This window comes from Balaenoptera physalus (genome assembly GCF_965194825.1).
Source record: "Balaenoptera physalus genome assembly, chromosome: X".
Taxonomy (NCBI): Eukaryota; Metazoa; Chordata; class Mammalia; order Artiodactyla; family Balaenopteridae; genus Balaenoptera; species Balaenoptera physalus.
The window spans coordinates 16,922,576-16,939,154 of NC_138903.1; the positions used below are offsets into that span (position 1 = coordinate 16,922,576).

Consider the following 16,579-nt stretch of genomic DNA (forward strand, 5'->3'; position numbering starts at 1 on the left):
TGATCTAGAACTGATCTACCAAAATGAATACATCAGGGATCCCCAGGGTGATCAAAATTGTAAAGCCCCACACAAAGAGTTTCCTTTTAGGTTATTTCTATAAGATAACAAAACATGTGTCGTGTATGTGTGTGTCTGTGTGTGTGTGCATGTGCACATGTGCAGGCATTTATACAATCTGCATTTAGTCCATATGTTCAAACAACTACACATCGAAACTCCAAAATTCTTGGGAGCCATTGCTTTAAATAATATTGTATTAATTGTGAGAAACACTTTCAGATCTCCTCCAGTGTTCCAAAAGATGAATTATTTTTGAAGTTTCAATGCCTTCCTGCTGGTTTACTCAGAACTAACTTTCAAAACCTTTTGTAAAAGGAGAAAATATTAAAATAGGAGGGAGAGAGAAACGAAGGGATAGATGGGAACAGAAAATTGTCCACATTCCCCACTCTGGCCTTTTCTTTCCTATTCTTCTGGTACTTTTAGAAACAATACTTTTTTTTTTTTTAAACTCTTTTCCTCCTGCTTAAATTCTGCCTTCATCTTTGTTCTCTCTTTCATCAACTATGTTTGCACCGACCTTTGCATCGAGGTTCATACATTCTGGGGTGGGCAGATAGAGTTTATTTGCTGTCTGGCATAGTTGGTAGGGCAGGGGTTAGAGGTGGTCCCAAACTGTGATATTAATAAAATATTTCTTTGTACCTTTGGACTCTTCTCTATTAAGCTGTCCCTCTGGACATTTATTTATTGATTCAACAGACATTCATTTACCTTCTGGTACCAGGTACCATGCTAGGTTCTGGGAACACAGAATAAATGAGATTTCCTTCCGAACTCAAGGAACTCAGAGTTTAGCATAGTGTTTCTCAACCTTCTTTTCATTATCTCCCCACTTAAAGAGCCTTTGTAGATCTCTTTTTTCGCCTAAGAGACCGTCCTTCACGAAATTTTAAATCCACAGGTACACTGTTTATCTCTTTATGTATTTGTGGCCCTTTGAAGAGCCATAAATCATTGTCATATCTAAGATTTTTGGTCCCTTGGGGACCATGTTTCTCCCATTGAGAATGCATGGTTTAGTGGGAGAGAGTGATATATAAGGAGATGACAAAATGATATGACATTTTCAAGGGAGAACAAAATATATCATATCTTAAAGAAAGGAGTGACTTTACATCCAAACTGCTTAAATGGCAAGAGACTGTGCTGGGGGCTTTTAGGGGTAGAAAAATCAACAAAACAGGTCTATATCTCCAAAGCATTTACAAAAATGCAATCTTTTCTCCCTCGCTTCCTTCCTTCCTTCCTTCTTTCTTTCTTCCTTCCTTCCTCTATTTCTTCCCCCTTCCTTCCACAAATCCTTCTTGATTAACTAGTTAAGTGCCAAGCACTGAATCTTTTCTTTAGCTTTCCTTCCCTGATTCAGTTTTGCTCCCTCCCTTCTCGTCTCAGATCTCAGTGCTTTTCTATACTCTCTTTAAATAATTTATTCAGGTCCCTTATCCCCACTAATGCTTTTTTTTAAATAAATAAATATTTATTTATTTATTTATTTAGGCTGTGCCGGGTCTTAGTTGCAGCACACGGGATCTTCGTTGAGGCAGGCGGACTTCTTAGTTGTGGCACGCATGCAGGATCTAGTCGCCCGACCAGGGATAGAACCCGGGCCCCCTGCATTGGGAGTGCAGAGTCTTACCAACTAGACCACCAGGGAAGTCCCCCCACTAATGCTTAAATGACTGATAAAAGATTGAAAACGTTATCCTTCTGTGGTCAAGACCACTCATTATCTTTCTGCCTCAGATACAGCATCTTAGTTTTATACTAGATCTTAATGAGACAAGTGACAAGACTACATTACCCAACCTATCTTTCAGGTAGGGTTGAACAATGCGATATAAAAAGAAGTTGTTGGATGGCATGTTCAGGAAGCCTCTTCAGAAGTGGATAGAAGCTGGCACCAATGGGCCTTTTGCCTTTCTTTCTTTTTTCCTGCTGACTGGAATACATATATGATGGTTTCGGCTTCAGCAACCATCTTGGACTCTGAGTGGAATTTGGAGATGGAATGCATGCACTTAGGATGATAAAGTAAAAGACCAAAAGGAACTGGTTTCTTGATGATCATGGAACTTCCCTCCCAACATTGGACTGCCTACTTTAGGATTTACTATACATGAGGGGAAAATAAACTCCTATGTGTTTAACCACTGCTATGTGGGGTTTTTGGTTACATGAAGCCAAATCTAATACAAACTCCTACCTTCCAGTGGTGGTATTGCATTTTAACAGGCATTAAGAATTGAACCTAGGGGCTTCCCTGGTGGCGCAGTGGTTGGGAGTCCGCCTGCCAATGCAGGGGACACGGGTTCGAGCCCTGGTCCAGGAGGATCCCACATGCCTCGGAGAGGACGGGCCCGAGCACCACAACTACTGAGCCTGTGCTCTAGAGCCCACGAGCCACAACTGCTGAAGCCCTCGCGCCTGGAGCTTGTGCTCTGCAACAAGAGGAGCCACTGCAATGAGAAGCCCGTGCACTGCAATGAAGAGTGGCCCCCGCTCGCCGCAACTAGAGAAAGCCTGCACGCAGCAACGAAGACCCAACGCAGCCATAAATAAATAAATAAATAAATAAAGAATTTAAACTAAAAGAATGAAACTCTACCCTAAAGTTTCAGGCGGAAGTCAGCAGATAGGATATTGAGGTCTTAGATTTTCTTGGGGATTTTGAGATCTCTTTTGGAACACAGCCTTAATATCTATAAAATTAGGAGCTGTGTTTTGTAATAATTTTCTACCTTAGCAACTCTGTAATGTTATTAGATCTATAAAGCAACATTTAAAGTGTTATTTTCTCATGCAGTAATTCATCTATATGGTTAAGTGCAAAAAAGAACACTTTATAATAGGTAAATAAATGTTTAATTACCAAGTTTGATTGGTTTGGATAAAAATCCCGTTCTTTTCTAAAACTGGAATTCAGACTTGTGCACTATTATAATGTGTTTCCTGTTTGTTTGTTTCCTGGGCTTGTGCTGAGGAAATTAAAATCCAGAATTGGACTTTGATAAGTCGCAATTATCTTAGCACATGCATGCCCACGGCAGAACATACCCAGGTGGTGAACTGGTGCCTGGAGCACCGTAGCTCTAACAGGAAGCTGTCCCTGCTTAGTCACAGCACCATTAAAAAACAAAAAAGTCAATCCTATCAACTTGGAAACTGTATGTAAGAATGCCAGTGGCTAAGAAAATGTGAATCATGAGGGTTGTGAAAAGGAAAATTGGATTACATTTATGTGTTATTTAAAATCTATTATAAGTGTGGTTGTCTTACACATTATTTAATACTGAGTTACATCTAGGCATATAGATCCCAGGACAAGTTTTTAAATATATTTTCTTACTTCACTGCTAAGAAATGGGGAGCCAGCGTGAAGCTGCAACTCAAGCCTCTATTTCCAATCTCTGCTCTGATTTTAAAAGGATACTAATTTGCCCAGGCACAAGAACATTTATCCATTTATAAAATTATATTGTAAATATTCAAGTTTTCCAAAGAGTGCAATTGAGCTGCTGAATTCCTTGAGCTACCAATAAAGAAAGTCCTTCTCCACACAACCTTGCTAAAGCCATGAACAGCATCTTACTGAAATTTGCCTAATCACATTTTCCAGAAATGCCCCCAAATGTTGATTTTGGTTTAAAGGGATAAAAACTGCTTGCCAGTTACTAAAATGTGTGCTTGTGTCAAGCTGAATGCCAGTCCTTGAGACTTTCTAACTACACACTCGCCAATAAGAAGTAGTAATACCACGGAGAGGATTGATACCCATGAATATGTATATATAGCTACAGAAGATGGTTCCTACAGTGAAGGGTCGAAATAATCGGTGCCCACCTGAAAAATGGGTAACTTTATAGGTAAGATCAGCTCCCTTCAAATAAAGCCAAACAGACATTGCAAAACAAACAAACAAACAAAAATATAGCATTTAGAAGAAGGCAGTAAGTGAAGAAGTTAAGAGGACAGGATCTTTGGCAGGGAGTTCAGAGATCAAATATTAACTTGTCAGAGTTCCAGCAGGAAACAGAAGGCACACTCAGCTGGGATCTGTGAAGACAATTTAGTGAAGAGACTATTTCTGGAAGTGTGTGCAGGGCTAAGGGAACCAAGAGATGTCAGGGTGCTCAGAGACCAGCAACAGCGGGAAACTTACTACCCTTGGATTGGAAAGGAGAAAGAGAAGAACTGGTGTTTCAGCTCCCACCCTCCAGTCTCCGGTGGTGACTCCCATTGGCCGAACCCAAACAGAATCCAGAGGATAAGGGAGGCCTGGGGCACAGAGTAGGACCCGGATGGGCCAAAAATGGATTAGGAAGAGGGATTCAAGCAGAGAATACTCAGCATGCTGTAAAATGTGTAAATGGGGATAAAAATATTACCTATCTCCTAAATTTGTTTTGAGGATTAAATGAGATTGCATATATAATTCTTAACACAACACCTGGCATAGAGGAGCATCCAGTTAACACTAGCGATTATTTTTATTGTATGGACTATTGAAGATATAGACATACTTATTTGTTTGACATTATGGCCAGTTTATCAATCAATGTCAAGATTTAAGACCTCTTGAACATGATTCTAAAAGCTGGCTTACACAGATGTCTTTTCAAGCTGTCTTTTTCCATTAAACCTCATGACTTTATACTCCATGACATAACAAGTGATGTATCAGTCAGCAACTTCACCTCATTTAAGCCTGTACACTCGCACGATCCATCCAGATGATAAAGCAGAAACCAAAGGATGTAGACGGGCTTCTTTTTCCCCGCTCTGGAAAAATAATATGTTAAAAGTCCAAGTTTTTTCTCTTTTGACTTACAGGTGGACTCATAAAACATTAGGATTCTAGATTCTTCAGCTCCCAAAATTCTTCCCCACTTGCCTTTGATGCCTGAAATTCTTCTATAGAGGAATATAGCTTTTCCTTCTGCGAGATATGAAATAAAAATGGCCCCTGGGAAAAGAGCATTTTGACCAAGAGTTCAGATGCTTCGCAGACTGTAAGCTTTGATATAGGCAGAAAGGGAGTAAGCGGGCTTCCTTCAACTACTCAGGCCCTGTTGAGACTGACTGAGGCCTGCGCTGAATTTAAGGGGGTGTGACTCAAGGCAGTCCGAGGCTGTGCAGCCAGCTGCAGGGGAGAACCAGAATAGTTCTTGACTGGAGCCACGGTCAGAGCTGGCAAGTCAATTTCATGTGTGCCATTCGAAAGGTGAGGCCAGGACAGAAAACTAGTATGGAATGTGTGCGGTGCCTAGGGGCCATTGTCAAAATATTTCACAACAGGTAAAGTAACACGGAGCTGCAGATATAGAAATGTAATACATGTAGGAAGACATATTTGGTATATTGATATAGAGTATATAACATTAATAAGAATGAAATGCTTATAAATCCTTTTATTCTCTAAAATCTATATGTTTGTATAGAATAAAGCTGCTATTAAATCATTCATCAAAAAATTTAATTTCTGGGCTTCCCTGGTGGCGCAGTGGTTAAGAATCTGCCTGCCAATGCAGGGGACACGGGTTCGAGCCCTGGTCTGGGAAGATCCCACATGCCGCGGAGCAACTAAGCCCGTGAGCCACAACTACTGAGCCTGCGCATCTGGAGCCTGTGCTCCGCAACGGGAGAGGCCGCGACAGTGAGAGGCCCGCGCACCGCGATGAAGAGTGGCCCCCGCTCGCCGCAACTGGAGAAAGCCCTCGCACAGAAACGAAGACCCAACACAGCCAAAAATAAATATAAATAAAGAAAAGGACTGGAGAATAAATGTACCTTTAAAAAAAAATTTTAATTTCTAAATTATTTGGTGATTTTCAGAAAATCTTAGTGTGGTCTTTTGTTCGACATGGGCTGTTACTGCTAAAGGCCTCTGAGTGAGCAATGATTGGAAGCAGAAGCAACATCAATTCTCCTAACAATGACACCATTACATTGATAGTCATTCGGTAGCCTGTAGTCTCAATTCATAGATAATTCATCGTAATATCATATTGTTCATGGTGCTGACATCTTTTTCAGCTTCTGCTGAACTTATAGCATTGACATTTGAAGACTTTCTGGCTCTTATTGTTCTGTTTGAGAATTGTGTTGATTCAACATCTTTTTTATTTTCATGACATTTCAGGACTAAGTCCTGAAAATCACTTACTGGAATTTTATATAAAATTGGTTGTCTTCATTTAAAAACTTTTTGTTCTACTTCATAGAGATTCATAAACATCATTTGGTCAAATTTCAGGTTTTAATATTATGAAGTTTTCCCTCATATTTGCCATTAAACAACACAACCATTTTAAAATAATTTTTAAGGCGAGTGAATGATATCTCTTCTTGGAATTGATATTTACTTAGTTTCAAAGGGTATGTCCTAATTCTCTATCTCTAATAATATCACCCACCTCTCTTTACACTTTGATTTATTTTATTTTATATACTCAATAACTTTTCCCTTTCATCAAATTAATCTGCCAGCTTTAATATCAACACTTTTCTTGCGTGGAGAGCTGAAGGAAGTTACTGACATCTTAGAATATTTAATTAATTCCATTTAATAATTTCAATTAACGTGACTGTACAAGGCTAGCTATCCTCTCCAAACTGCTTTTGCAGCTTCTAGCCCTACAGACTGCCCCAGGAGATCAAAATATTCTCATTTTCATTACTTTCAATTTCCAGATTTTCAGGCATTTAATTTAATTATTTCTAATTATTATTTTTGCATGGCAGCATATTATAAAATTTATGGAGAAAGGATTTTCAGTGTTTTACTTTGGCAGTTGTTAAACTTTTTCTGTAATGGGCGAGATGGTCACTATTTTAGGCTTTGCAGGACACAGGGTGTCTGTAGTAACTATTCAACTGTGCTGTTGTATCATGAAAGCGGTCACAAATTTGTAAATGAATGGGCGTGGCTGGGTTCCAATTAAACTGTACCTGTGGACAGTGGGATTTGAATTTTTTTTAATTAATTAATTAATTTATTTATTTTTAGCTGAGTTAGGTATTTGTTGCTGCACGCGGGCTTCCTCTAGTTGCAGCGAGCGGGGGCTACTCTCGTTGCGGTGCACGGGCTTCTCATTGTGGTGGCTTCTCTTGTTGCGGAGCATGGGCTCTAGGTACGCGGGCCTCAGTAGTTGTGACTCGCAGGCTCTAGAGCGCAGGCTCAGTAGTTGTGGCACACGGGCTTAGTTGCTCCGCGGCATGTGGGATCTTCCCAGGCCAGGGCTCAAACCCGTGTCCCCTGCATTGGCAGGCGGATTCTTAACCACTGCACCACCAGGGAAGGCCCTGGGATTTGAATTTTATATAATTTTCATACATCACAAAATATTTTTCTTCTTTTGTTCACAGGCCATACAAAATCAGGCAGCGGGCCAGATTTGGCACATGGGCCCAGGGAACAATCTCTATTCTATCTAATTTACATTTTTATTGCATCATCCAAAATAATCGAATGCAGTGGCTTATTTCCAAACTAAAATATACAGAAAGTTTCCTAAAATTTTGACCGAAGTTTCATTCCTTTTATCAAGCAATAAGATTTTCCTGTAAATATTTGTCATTTAAATATTTTTTCCCAAGCACCAACAATAGAGTTTAATATATTACTCCTTTTGGTTTTAGGTTATCAACAAAACTCATTAAACTATATTTAGTCTTGAATTTCATAATTTAAGTATGTCATTAAAATTCTTTTATGTGACTAGCTGGAGCACCTTTGATAATTATTAAAATTTGTATCTTCTTGTTTCAAGTTTTCCTGAAAATTATTTTCTCATTTTACTAAATAAGTTTTATAATAAGAAGGACTTTCAGTCTAGATTGCATTATATGCTTATATCAGTATTATTCTTTCTTTGACGTTCTCATAAAATTTTCCTTTCTGAAGAAGCTTGATTATTTTTAACTACACAGTAGACAACGTTTAAAATTCTGATTGTTTTCTAAATTTTTTTACTTGCTTTTTTGACATTTTGATTAAATATTTTTGGAATGTTTTTACTATTTCAAAAGCTTTATGGAATTGATTCTTGATGTTATTTCAAATTTTTTGTGATTGATGATTGTGAATTCTTTTTTTGGAACCATGTGTTTTAATAGAACGTAATTACCATTTTGATAAAAATGCATGTTTGGCACTTTCATATTTCAGTGATACAACTTTTGAGTCCGTTTGCCCCTAACATTATGTAAGTAGGAATAATAAGCTACTTGTATTTTTTGTTGAAATAATCAACCGGTTTTTAATTGTGGAATTACAAATTATTTTACTTTGAACTGATTCTTACCCGAAATCAAAGGATGTTTCAAGCTGTTTGTGATTTTTGCCACTACCAGAACATGTAACAGGCTGCAGTTCATTATTGAAATTATTTCTTTGTTGTTTTCTTTCAGATTCAAAAGATTCATGTTGAAGATATTTTAAAGGAACGTTAGGACGCTTATTCAATTTTATTGTCTCTCCATTCTCTAAAAACCTTTGAATTCATGAATATCAACATACTGCACACTTACCACACGCACATTGCAGTGAACTAGTAACAAACCATTGCATGAATGGAATTATTTAAAAGTCATTGCAACTAAGTGATTTGAGATTAATAATAAAATGATGGTTTTCCTAAAGCACAGAATGCTTCATAAAGAAAGTGCAGTGTAGCCTTACCAAAATAAAATCAGTATCATTCATGCTTCCTTAAAAAACTAAAAATAGAGTTACCATATGATCCAGTTATCCCACTCTTGGGCATATATCGGAGAAAACTATGATTTGAAAAGATACATGCACCCCAATGTTCATTGCAGCACTATTTACAATAGCTGAGACATGGAAGCAACCTAAGTGTCCATCGACATATGAATGGATAAAGATGTGGTACATATACACAATGGAATATTACTCAGCCATATAAAAAAGAATGAAATAATGCCATTTGCAGCAACATGGATGGACCTAGAGAGTATGATACTAAGTAAAGTAAGTCAGACAGAGAAAGACAAATATCAAGTGATATTGCTTATATGTGGAATCTGAAAAAAATGATACAAATGAACCTATTTACAAAACAGAAATAGACTCACAGAGATAGAAAACAAACTTATGGTTACCAAAGGGGAAAGGGGGAGAGGGATAAATTAGGAGTTTGGGATTAAAATATGCACACTACTATATATAAAATAGGTAACCAACAAGGACCTACTGTATAGCACAGAGAGCTATACTCAGTATCTTGTAATAACCTATAATGGGAAAGAATATATATATTCTAAAAAGAATATATGTAGCTGAATCACTTTGCTGTACACCTGAAACTAACACAACTTTGTAAAACTATATTTCAATAAAAATTTTTAAAAAAGAAAGTTTAGTGCAGCCTGACCAAAATAAAATCAGTGTCATTCATGCTTCACACATTTTTCATCTGTCTATGCATACACACAAACACGAAATTAAGACTAATGAATTGTTCAATATCGTGAACTGTTTGCCAGCCACCGTGTGCAACCACAGTGAACACCATGCTAACTCACGAATATTTTTGAAACAAGGGAAGGAGAAAACTGGATGCCTGGGACTGCTGGAAGCAATACTTCATTATGCAAGGATCCATTACATTCATTATATTTGACAAGGAACGTTAATTCATTAACTTGTATTTTCTCTTATCTAGGCATTTCCACAACTGAAATTTTCCGAGTACTCCAAAGCCATAGATGTTTTTTTAGGCCAGTTGCTGTGTAACCATGAACTCTCACAGCAGTTGGACACAGCTGCCTTTTGTTTTAAGGCCACAGGATGAGAGATGTGCAGAAGCATTTCCCTGGAGCCTGAACAGTGTTAGTCATGAGAGTAAATGTTTTGAGTTACAGGTTGTGCTGTGCCAGGCTGAGCAATGAATTCCTCATGACAGAGGTGCCCCAGTATTCAACACTTCTTTTCTGGGGGGGGTGTGTTTGTGATATCTGTGGCCCTCTCAAGCATGGTGTCCAGGATTTTTCTTGCATGGATCTAACAACATCACTGAGTATGTGTCAAGTATTGTACTCGATGCTAGAGTACACAGGTTAACAAGGTCAGGTTACACATAGACCAATAATGGAAGACAGACAAAGAAACTCAGCAGTGTGCTGGGGATTACACTAGAAATGGGCAGGGGGCAGAATAGGGGGCAGCTAGGCCAGCCTGGAGATGGGTAGGGAGAGAAAGGCTGGAGAAGACTTCCCAGAGGAGAGGAGATCAAGTTCGAAGAAGGGGAAGTAAGGAAAAAGAAGGAGAGTGTTTCAGGTAGAAACAACGGCAGGGGAGTGAGGAGGGAGCCAGGTGAGGAGGGAGCCAGGCAAGTATGGCATGTTGGGTTGGGCAAAGACCAGAGCTCTCAGAGGTCACAGTAAGAGGTCTGGATCATTTGGAGCCACATAAGGATAGAAAGCAGGCGAATGATCTAACAGACGTTCATTTCCAAAGGCGTACTTGACAGCAGGCTTGTCAGCAATACTTGACAGAGGATGGGTTGGACCAGTGATGGGATCCAGGTGAGAAAAAAGAGCTATGGAAAGTGGGGGATTGAAATGACAGAGGGGACAGGAAGACACTCTAAATATTGGCAGCTCCATGTATGAAGGGGGAAAGGAGAGGAAGTAGTGAAGAAAGACCGCCAGGTTTCTGGGCTTTCTGACTTGGGTAACGGGCTGGACACTAGCACTGCTCCTCAAGATGGGAGATCACGGAGGAGAGAGAATTTTGTGGAAGGTGAGTTCAGTTTCAGACATGCTGAGTGTGGGTGTATCCAAGTGGAACTGTCCAGATGGGTTGACCCCATGGGTCTGGAGTTCAGGAGAGTATAGATGGCAGAGGCAAGGGCCATCTACACATGGGTGTAGTTGAAATCTTGGGAATGGACTTATCTATGGAGAAAGAACTGGGTGGAGAGAGGAATAAAAAGAGAAAAGTGGGAATGAGAAGTGAGGCAGTGAAAGAAGAGGTGTGAAGAGGGAGGAGAAGTGAGGGGAGGAGAGGTGACCAAAAGACCGCGGACAGGAGCTTGGAAAATAGCAATATTTAAGGAGAGAGGTGGCAACCATGGGAAGCCCATGAAGAAGACGAAGGAAGAGCAATCAAAAAGGTCAGAAGGGACAGGAGGAGAACATGGCATCACGTAAGTCAAGGGAGGCGAGTTCTGAAAAGGAGGCAATGGCCAGCACCATGGTGTGAACCGGATTCGGCAATGAGGTCCTTAACTGCCTTAGTGTGAGCGGTTGTTGGGACTGGCTAGGGGCTGAAGACAAATTGAAGTGGTTTGAATAATGAATGGGAGCAAGAAGTGAAGATCATAATAAAGAAGCTGGATCGAAAGGGAAGGAAAAAAAATTGGCTGTGGCGAGATGGGAGAGAAAGTAAAGAGAGTTTGATTTGAAAGTGTTTATATCCTAGATGAATAAAAGGCAGAGGAGATACGGGGGTTGAAGATGCAGGAGAATCGAGTAACCAAAGAAGTAGGAAGGAAGGGGAGACCTTGCCCAGGTGGATGCAAGACAAGACCATATTCTCTGTGTTGTGTGAGAATGTCACATGCTGAAAGTAGGGGACTTCAAGTGTGCTGTGAAACTTTGAAACGGTTGCTGTGGACACTGGGAGAGGGAGGATGCCATCAGAGAGTGGGACCGTGAGGGTGAAGAATTTAAGGTTCTGAGTAAGTACCTCCAGTCCTCTCTAACCACTCTGCCCGGGCTTTACTGATATTGCCAAGCTGAGATGTCATTAAACAGGAGGTTAAAACTACGGAGCCGGGGCTTCCCTGGTGGCGCAGTGGTTAAGAATCTGCCTGCTAATGCAGGGGACACGGGTTCGAGCCCTGGTCTGGGAAGATCCCACATGCCGCGGAGCAACTAGGCCCGTGAGCCACAACTACTGAGCCTGCGCGTCTGGAGCCCGTGCTCCGCAACAAGAGAGGCCGCGATAGTGAGAGGGCCGCGCACAGCGATGAAGGGTGGCCCCCACTTGCCACAACTAGAGAAAGCCCTCGCACAGAAACGAAGACCCAACACAGCCAAAAATAAATAAATAAATAAATAAAAATAAATAAAAATAAAGGAATTCCTTAAAAAAAAAAAACAAAAAAACTACGGAGCCTATATTTTGTGCCTGGGATTGTCCGATTGCATTCCCTGCTGCTTCCTACACACAGCCAGCCACTTAACACTGAGAGTCACCTCTCCACAGGAGTTCACATAATCCAAATTGGGGATTGGGAGGGCAAACAACCAAGCGGAGCCCCAAGAGTCTCCCATCAACCTTACAGCATTATGAGTCCCTAAGCAATTCTGTTTGGGTTCTTTGTCAATGCAGTTTTACACAATCCAGGCATCAGCCCCTGGAGTTAGCCTTGGACCATGACTGGATTCTCCACAGGCCCCCTGTGAATGGTTCCCTTCATGACAAAGATATTAAGCGCCCTTGAGGTCTGATTTACCAAAGTTACCAATCCAAGTAAGGTCGCTCAAGAGCTCACCCAGTCCCAACAGATGTGACATCTCTCAGAGCCACGTGATTCCTGCTCAGGCCTGGACTGTCTGGGCTTCTCTCAATCTGCCAATATCCTTTTTTGCTGCTATGCGCCCCACCGCCAGCACCAGCAGCTGGGCTCCACTGGGCTTGGCACCGCCCGGCCCGTTGCACCCGCGATTCACTTTGATGGGTCCTCCCCGGCAGCAGCAGTCCCTGTGCACACATCCCATGAACTAGCAATGCCTCTGTCCAGAGGCCTGGGGCTCCAGGGTGGGACCCAGCACAGCACAGCCAGGTGCTGCTGCCTCTCGCTCCCTGGCCTCCCACACGCTCAGTCCTCCATCTGCGGGGTATCTGTCCCCTCGCTCTGTCTCCAGCAGTCCCCCAGCCTCTGGAGGCAGATAGGCCCATGGCTCTAGGCACTTGGCAGTGGAATGTCCATTCCTTCTGGGGAGCAGGCCTGCTACGTCACAGGCTATAGGCCCTCCAACCAGCCAGCAATCTCCCAAGTGACCAAAGGTCTGCATCTGCAGTACAGAATTGAAAAACGTTCCTCCACCTCCATGGATCCTATCCACCCATCACAGCAGAGACCGAAGGCCACTTCCTCCATGCAGCCTTCCCTCATGCCTATGAATAAATGTCATTTTTTCCTTCTCTGAACAGCCACAAAGCCTCACCCGTGCTTCAAGTTCATCCATTCATTCGTTCAGTATTTACTGAGAAGCTTCTGGGACCAGGCTCTGTGGGAAGTGCTCGAACACAAGAATGAAAACACAAGTCTCCTACCTCATAGAACTTTCCAGAGTAACTGGGAAACAGCTGTGTACACGAACAACTTAATATTAAAAAAATTATTGTGTGGTAGGAAGTAGAGTTGTTAAGAGTGTGGGCTCTGCAACCAGACTGCTTGGATTTGAATCTCACTTCCAACACTAACTGGCTGTGTGAACTTGGGCAGGTGCTTTAGTTTCCACATCTGTACAATAAGAGAGCAACAACTCTTACCTCACAGAGTCTAGACTACTGAAAGTGTTCTATAAATGGGTTCCTATTATTATTAATATTGTTATGATTGTTTTAATGGTTACAAGTACAAAGGGAAGTTGGAACAGAGGAGGAGCATTTATTCCTCTTGACTTTTTAGAGTTCTTTATCTGTGAGCCTTATCTCCCCTTCCAAAGTCTAAGGTCCTCCAGGACAGACATTTATAAACCATGTAACATTTGACTCAGTTCCTTGCACTTAGTAGGTGCTCAATAAATATTTACTAGTTTCATGAAAACGGCTTCACCCAGCTTTGGGTCAGCACCCAGGCCACTCCAGCTGGGTGTACAAGTAACAGAAGCCGCCTCCAATCTTCCAAACCAAACCCTGAGAGGCTGCATGGGTCTGCGGTCAAAGGAAAGGGGCAAATAACAATGAAGGAAAAGCTGCCTCTCCCAGAGGTGCCATGCTTTCTTTCATCCTGGACTTTACATTTATTCCCTCTCATGAAGGCCATCTGGTATTTGGCGTTTCTACTTCCATGATGTAAACGTATTTTCAAGGGTTGGTTACTTGGCTCCGGAGTTCACTGGGTGGACCTCAGCACTCAGAAATCCATCCTGGGAGCTGTTAGCACTTTCCCACTCCCTACCCCCTTACTAAACTAACTGAAGGAGACAAAAAGGTCAGTTTTTAAGGTCCATAAATGCAAGCAACCTATTGTTTCCTTAAGAAAGTCACTTCTCTCTTCTTGAACTAAACGTCATTGACTTACTATGGAATTTTCCAGAAATTCCTCAAATTTCTTAAATTTTGAGTCGTGTGGTTCTGAAAAGAAAATATGTCATACTGGTTTTAATGTTGAATGGTTTCCAATTTGAAGTCCTGGCCAATTTCTATTCGGGATTGAACCCTAGCCAGACTTTGAATTAATTCTGGTAAATGATGGCGATGGATAGCTTGCCTGTTGCCAGCTTCACCGAAGTAAGTTAAGGCAAGTTGAGTTAATGTGTTCTTCTTTCCTACCTTGGGTATCACGTGCCTAATACCTTCATTACTATAATTTCCATTCTTTTCTAATCTCATTAGAGAAGTGTTTTAAAAATACAATTCCATAAAAGAAATGGAAAACACTAATCACGGGACTTCCCTGGTGGTCCAGTGGTTAAGACTACGTGCTTCCAACGCAGAAGGCATGGGTTCGATCCCTGGTCGGGGAACTAGGATCCCACATGCTTTGCGGCACCACCAAAAAAACCCAACAAAACAAAACACTAATCACATGTTCTTCAAGGAAATTTGTATTATGGAGTGGAATTTTTAAAGGGGCATGGATTAAAAACTGGGATTAGATACAGGCAAGAATGTAGTGGGTGCTCATAGGCAGGGTGGCCTGTTTTTGAAGACAAAGGAATCACAGAACTTAGAAAAGGTCAAGTTTGAGGTCTTCCCACCCAAATATGTACAGAGTGCTAAGTCCTGTCTACAATATCCAGGACTGCTTGAGTATCTCCAAGGAGAAACAGGTGTCTGTATATCAGACTGTTGGTGTTCCCTTGACATTCACCTCTCCACTCCTGGATCCTGAGAGCACTTTTTGTTGGAGCACATTCGGCCCATAAGCAGGGCAGGCCCAGAGTGTTGGAGAGTTAGTGCTTCTGGAAGCAGTTCTAAACCAATGGTGGATGGGGAATGGGTGAATGAATCCTCCACCTTCCTGGTCCCCTGTGGGGACAACCCCGAGGCATGCTCTCCTCTGTATCCCACAGCTCCCCAGCGGGATTGACCTTCAGTTGCCCACTCCACTAACTGGCTTGCTAACATACCTGATACTGTCTTCCTTTCTTTCCCTGTCTCACTCCCCCTCTCCCCAACCAGGGTTTCCTAGGATCACCTCTCAAAGAAACTATTTGCAATTGAACCCTTGTCTTGGAGTCTGCTTCTGGAAGGATCCCAAATTGAGATAATTCCTGGTTCTGCAACTCTAGTCAGGTCTTCCCCACTTCTCTCCTTGATGATTTTATACATTCCCCACCTGGCCTCTGGCCTGCAATCTCTTTTTCGTCTTTCCTTACCACCCATTGCTCCCAGATCATCCCTCCTCCTAAAGCATTGCTTGGATCTGTTGTTCCCCCTGCTCTGAATCCTTAACTATTACCCCACCTTATAAGTGGGAACAAAAGTCCAAACCCCTCTCCCTTTTTTTTTTTTTTTTAAGAGCTCAGCTTTTTATTGAACGTGCTACTAAAGAGGTTTAGTCAAAAAGACCAAAGCCCATGTCATCATCAGACTCTTCAGATTCTTCTTTCTTTGCTTCCACTTTCTTCTCCTCAGCTGGGGCAGCAGTGGTGGAGGGGGCAGGACCTCCTGCTGGGGCAGCACCAGCTGCTGGGGCAAGTCCACCTGCCCGCACACTGCAGATGAGGCTCCCGATGTTGACATTGGCCAAAGCCTTTGCAAACAAGCCTGGCCACAAAGGTTCAACATTTACACCGGCTGCTTTAATGAGGGCATTGATCTTATCCTCCGTGACCGTCACCTCAGCGTCGTGCAGGATGAGGGCCGAGTAGATGCAGGCGAGCTCCGAGATGAAGGCCATGGTGCGGGCGAGTGCTAGGCAGGGGCTGCCAGGCGCGGTGCTAGTCGCCGGGTGAAGTGAGGGTCGCACCCCAACGCGGCCTTAGCTTCCTCGGAAGGACCGAGCGCCTTAGCGGAAACTGAGGAAAAGGTCTCCCTTTTTTTTTTTGGCCGTGCCTCGCAGCTTGTGGGATCTTAATCTGCCCACACCCTCCCCAGCATTTGACCCACAATGTTCTTGAAGGCCTTAATGTGTCAGGTGCTCCTGCTGACCTGCCCTGCTCACAGTTGCTAAATATTTGTAGAATCAAAAAACTTAGAGGAGGGTGACAGGTCAGCTGGGCATTATACTTCTACCTTTATCCTACTTAAGAGAATTTCAGAGTACTTTTTTGCACTTAACAAATTTTCTGTGACTAGATTAGAAAC

At 42.0% G+C, this 16,579-nt stretch overlaps 1 pseudogene across 1 annotated transcript; it reads right to left on the reverse strand.

The window, feature by feature from the left end:
• Positions 1-15,772: 15,772 nt before the first annotated feature.
• LOC309652963 (large ribosomal subunit protein P1 pseudogene) lies at positions 15,773-16,295 on the reverse strand (annotated as a pseudogene). Its single transcript has one exon. The product of its transcript is annotated as a large ribosomal subunit protein P1 pseudogene (transcript).
• Between the last annotated feature and the right edge of the window lie 284 nt (positions 16,296-16,579).